Genomic DNA, 6218 nt, shown 5'->3' with positions numbered 1-6218 from the left:
TATCTTGTGCATTTCTCCAATTTTCAAGAAAGAGGCTGACTTTAAAAACAACACCAATTAAAAAAAAAAGAAAAGAAAAAGAAAACAAAAAAGGACTTTATTTATGTTGGAGGTGGGAGGACTTCTCCAAGCCGTAGATGTAATCGACGTATGGGCCGTCCTCACATGAGCACTCTTGTGACAGCCACCCTCCTCTCTGCTCCACTGCCTATTACTGAAACTTCTGGCTTCCAATGGGCAGTTCATTAAACCCTTAATCCCCTTACAGAGTTCTAGGAACAGGCCAGAGTTTTTTAAAGTATCCTTTCCTTCTCTTGAACGCCCCCTCCACCTTTTTCTTCTGTCTTTCTTTGGAACCTTGAGTGTCGCCGAGAGACCAGCTGCAGCTCCATCTCCTTCCCACTAGCCTCCTATAGCAATGTTTCAACATGTCTGCTTTATTGGCTGACTACTGCCTAAAGTCTGGCCCCCTCTAATTGATGAGCCGAACTCCCACTCTGCATCTCCTCACACGGTAGTAGTTTCTCACCCAGAGGTAATCGCCCCTTCACCCGCAGTGAGATAATGCCCTGCGGGGATTGTAGTTCCCTATGCACATTCCACAGGATCACTACGGAAGGTTCGGCTGTTTTTCCACAAACATTGTCTCAGGTACACAGCTGGGGATATCACAGGTTTGTATACACCATAAAGGTACGGACACTACGATCAACAGGTTTAGGTGCATTCCTGAGATTTCAGTGTACTGTATGTCACATCTGCTTGGGAGGTTATGTTTGTGAGTCTGAGATTAAACAAAATCATATCAGTTCATATTGCAGATCTGCCCTTTGATTTCGGAAGATAACACATTGCCAATGTTAATCTAAACTATTTTATTTTATTTTTTTTCATTTTCACGTGATCTCTTTACATGAGGGGATGCTTCTAATCCCAAAGGTGACTGCACAACATGGCAGTGTATACAGTGTCAACAACATCTACTGTGATCTTATCAAGCCATGCATCTGGTACGGCGCTGACATTAAACAGAACCAACCACGAGATGCATGTAGATAAAGAGCCGGCTGCCGTGACTCGAGAGAAGACTAACATCCCGAGACACATGCCAGCAGAGAGGAATTTAAAGCAACCAAAGAACAATGGACGCGCAATCTGACCTCCCTCCTTATTTTGGTCTATGTCAGAGATTCCATACGTTTTCTGAAAGGGCTGCAGCTCACCTGATCCTTAACCCCTTTAGGTCTGAGACTCGCCCTTTTAACTTCTGAAAGGTTCTGAAAGGGAGAGATGATACTGACAAACTATGTTCCTCAGTATTGTCTGAGGAAAGATTCCATAAGGCGTGTAACTGCACTCACATCTGACAGTAAATCACTGCATGTAAAACAGTCAAAAACTGTATCTGGTCATGTTTGACAAAAGAGCAGTGTACTGACATTAAGCCTCTGTTGAGAGTTACAGAAAAAACAAAAAGAGATCCGGCCTTTAAAAGTTTTCCCCAGACTCAACTGTAAGCCAACACCGGCCTCTGTGAACTGCAGGGGTAAAGGCCCAAATGCATTTGCTGCTGCTCTGGAAGCCCACACAACAATCATGGAATGTAATTTGCAATTTATCTCCCAGTTTCCTGTTTTCTACGTTTGCCCACCACCCGTCGTCCCCTCCCCCATTACCACCCCCATCAAAAAAATGACCCCCCCCCCCCCCCCCCCCCCCCCCTTCTCATTACTCCCATGTTTGTCTTTCATCCTCATAATATCCATTTAATTGAGCAGGTTAAGCCTGCGTACTGAAAACATCCCTGTGCTCAGCTTTCCCGCTTCTTTGTGGTTTGTCGTATATCCAGAATGGCTCCACAGAGTCCTCTGAAGGCATCTTTGAAACAGTGCTGGGGGCTGAGGGGATGTGGTGGGCGAGTGATGGGGAGTTCCTGATGTGAATGTGTGATAACAGAAATTCACTGGCGGTTGTATAGGGAGAGAGCAGAGCATATGTAAAGACCATGTGCATCAGCAGGCTCCATAGTACTCCCACTACGCTTGCACTTGAACACTCTGTTACTGTACACGCTCAATAAGCTTTGTGTAAAATCTGACTTGGAACAGACTATGAGAACCGCACAGTACAGACTCGTAAACATTGTAAGCATTTTTTTTTTTAAAGAACAGCAGCCTTATAATAACCAGATGCCAGTTGAATGTCATGTTGAATTCTATGAATATTAATCCACATTAACAACCCTGGAGAGCATAACATACAGAGCAGGACATTGGTTGAATATGAAACACAGCACGCTCTCACACCGAGTCCTCACTGCACGGCGAAGGCCGAGCTGACCGTTGCCATGGAGCTGGGAGTTGCTATGAAGGCAGTATGTTCCAAGTGGTGTGTCTGTGGAAGACAGTGTGATTTGTTTAAACACCAGCCAGGACCCTCGCTGGGCTCAAGTGACCTTTCACAGGAACAAAACCTAATCTACCATGAATTTGCCCCAGAAACCTATATTTATACTTAACCACCACACACAGCAAAAAAGTCTTATTAATAAATCTATCTGTCTGTCTACAGTTTCTGTCCCTATGACATGCTGCTGTACCTTGTTACCTGATTTCTGGCACGTTTGTATGATATCAAGTGAACTTGTGCACATCCCGAGGAGACAAAAGACAATGAACTCCATATTTTCCTCCTGTAACTTGAACTGCGTGGCACAAACAAAATCTAATTTAAAAACAAAATATGAATAATACATTACGAAAATCTAATAATGCGACATTAAGTTTCCCAAGCTTTTTCTGGAATAATCTTGTCAACTATTAGCTCTGATTCACAGAAGCGGATTGCAGCCCGTAATGAAGGCACATTAGCCTTATCTCTACTAACAAATCTTCAGTAAGGTATCAACTGACACTGGCTATTAGCTACCAGTCATTTTAGACTTCATGGTATGAAGGGAGGGCTGATGCACCGGAAAAATATGTTTTTGACTAAACTAATATTCAACCTGAAAAAAATCCACATTCTCCAAAAATCGCCCCATCTGAAGCTTGGGATTCACCAGCCACCTATGGACGGCACACTCAATATACTGTACTGAACTGGCTTGAGCATTTAATTTTCCAAGTCTTTGTTGTGAAATCTGTTAAAATGCTCATTTAGGCATGGTTGAGGCTGAGGTTTTCCTTGCGTATGTTCAGAATGCACATGTGGAAATATTTGAGCGTATATGTTCATCTGAGTGTGGGCGCTGAATGCCAGAATCCACACGCACTGGAAGCATTTGGTGTATGTCTGTGCGGCAGGAAGGAAATGCAGCAGGGGTTTGGGACCCACGCAAGGTCTTGATGTTTGTCAAGTCTCCAGTTCATGCCTAAGTGTAGGAATGTATAGCCTGAGGAGAGAGGCGTGGCTCCGAACACTCTCCCACTGTCCAGTGGCACCTGTTTTTTCAGCTAAGCTTTCAGATAGAGTGATGGGAGACAGCGGGAGATGGTGGCTGTGTTGTCGGAATAAAACAGCTGTTACACAAACTTGTGTTATTAATATAATACTCCAGGCATTCAGAATGATTTCTTTTTCTTTCTGTTAGAGGAATGGGTTGACTTGGCTACAGCCAGCAGACAGTCACAATAACATTAGAAAAGGAAACGGAGAAGCAGTTAACCCGGTTCTGTCCATCATTAAACCAATTAGTAAGTTTTCTCTCAAAAAGCTGGAAAAGGTACAATTTGTGGTTACACAAGGGATGCGGGGCTATTTCTCTGGCATGGGCAGAAACTTCCTGTCAGTCCCACATGGCAGGATCCAGGAGAACAAACGAGAACTAATCTGCTACACAAACGACCGTTCAACCAACAGAGAACCGGCCTCGTTCTTAGTTGTGAACACAGTCCAGAGCATTGTGACTAAACAGAGAAACAACAGCACTGACTCAGCTGGTACCAGATGCCACGATGACACTGTCATACTTTGGCATGTATTAATCACACCAAATAAAATTCAACATAGAGAAGTGTGTTGCCTTGTCGACTGAAGAAGCACAACTTCTAATAGCACTATGAACAACTGCTGAATCTCGGCAAAAGCGTTTGATGAACTTGTCGAGGAGTTGGCCAACAACCAGGTTTGTTCAAATCATTCCAACAGAATGAAGTGGGGAACTGCTACAAGGCGATACGTTCTGCAGTGTTCAAACAGAATTGGTGCACAAACACAAACCTAGCAGATTTATGCTGAAAATTGTTCTGTTTCGCCATGTTTGCAGTCCTACGTATGCAAGAAAAGGCTATGACACACTATCAGCAACCAGCCATTTGCCAGTTTTGGGACATTGGTTGTCGTCTCTCACCCTTGTGTCCCGTATCATTTGCACTAGCCTTCTAGCTAATAGCAGCTCTTACAGTTTTCACTTTCAAAAGGCGAACATAGACTAGTGCCACCTACTGGTATGAATAGTTATTTCCTCTGTTGGCTACAGTTTAAGATAGAAATATGACCATAGTATTTATCTTGATAAGACAGTAAATAAGTACAGGTCATACATTTTCAAAGTATTCCTTTAAAAAGTTGTTTGGCTCAGACAAATCACTGTCATGCCACAAAGAAATGTAAACAACTCGCACAATCAATCGTTTTTCCAAAGGTTAGGGGTGGTAGGCGTTCGCTTAATGGAATTTCTAACTTACTAGAAATGCACTTAGAGCTTGAGTAGTTTGTTCTTCCTGCCTCCCATTGACAGTTTTTAAAGCACTCAAAAGCATCTAGACAAATCGTTCCCAGCAGAAACATCACAAACAATCACAGCAGGTACCTTTTTTTTCACAGCTTTTCTCTACTCTCTGGCAAAATCGCATTCATAGTGACAGGAATGTATGATAGAGTTAATAATTCTTTGAGAGGGAAAATGAAATTTAAACACTTGCTGCATTGTCACACATTCTCAGTTATGTGAAATCATTAAAAGGGAGTTGCTTGATGCAGCATTCCTTCCTCTGGCCGCAGAGACACTTTTGTTTGAATGAACAATTCTCTGCATAGGAGTCATAGGTACAGAAAGAAATGTTTGAGGGGAGGCTGGGTTTGATATGGCACCATGCCCAGAGGGCTGATAACCTTGGGTACGAGCACTCAGTCTGAAAGATAGGGAAGCAATAACCCCAACAAAAATACCTGAAACTATACGTTTATTATTCGTCCAGTGAGGCTTAGCTGTATGTCAGCCAGAATATACAGATCTTTGGGGAGAGCATAGGGGAAGGGGGCTATCTCTCTAGGGAGTGACACCAGCTTGACCAGCTTGACCTTTAGCTAGGGCTCAATCATAACACGACAATCACTGTGTTTCCTACTGAGCCCACGAGCTATTAGGATTGGCTTGTGTGTGTTCAAAAAGGTCACGAGAACATTTCACCTTAGTCAAGACTTTCCCCCTCCTCCCACGAGACACATTAACTCAGAACTTGATACATAACAACCTTGTGAAGTCCACACAACTGCTGTGTTTACCAAAGGAGGAGCTATCTGTCTTTGGGACAGAGAGACAGTGCTGCATTACCTTTGAAGGTACAAAGCAGGAGCACACATACGCATACAGACATACACTTTATGCCAGTTAACAGAGCAGTTTAAATGAAATATCATGGAAAGGATCGGAATATTGGTTTACAATTGTCTCGCATTGACAAACGTCCAAATGATATTCCTATCTACCTTCACATAATCTGATTGTTAACAGCCTCACTATTCTTCTCCCTGGATAATAGGTGAATACATGGAGCAGTAAATCTCATGCATGGCGCTATGACCAGGCCTAATGTAATTCTGTGGACGGACCGTTGAGTAATGACACAATCTGGAGGATGTATGCAGTAAATCTGACCTGTAAACACAATGCCAGCTCAGTACCAGATTGCTCGTTCTCTCTCTTGTGGTAAAGTGAGTTGCTATGATTTATACTGCTCCCCATAAAGCCTCCTTCCTGTCTGTGCAGCGTATAGACTGTCTGGTCACCTGACCCCCAACTTCACTGGTTGGACTTCCTACAAACATTGAAGATTTTTCCCTCCGCCCTCTTTTGATGGCTTGTTTGTTGTGGACGGTCTCTGGCCACATGGTGCCGTTTTGTTTATGACTTGCATGACCTGCAAATAAATGTTGGAACATGAAAGCATGGATTTTTATTAAACACATATGTGTTGGGCTTTTTGACAGTCAGA

This window comes from Mugil cephalus, chromosome 16 (assembly GCF_022458985.1).
Source record: "Mugil cephalus isolate CIBA_MC_2020 chromosome 16, CIBA_Mcephalus_1.1, whole genome shotgun sequence".
Taxonomy (NCBI): Eukaryota; Metazoa; Chordata; class Actinopteri; order Mugiliformes; family Mugilidae; genus Mugil; species Mugil cephalus.
The sequence above is the reverse complement of the archived record's forward strand: the minus strand, read 5'-3'. Positions refer to the sequence as shown.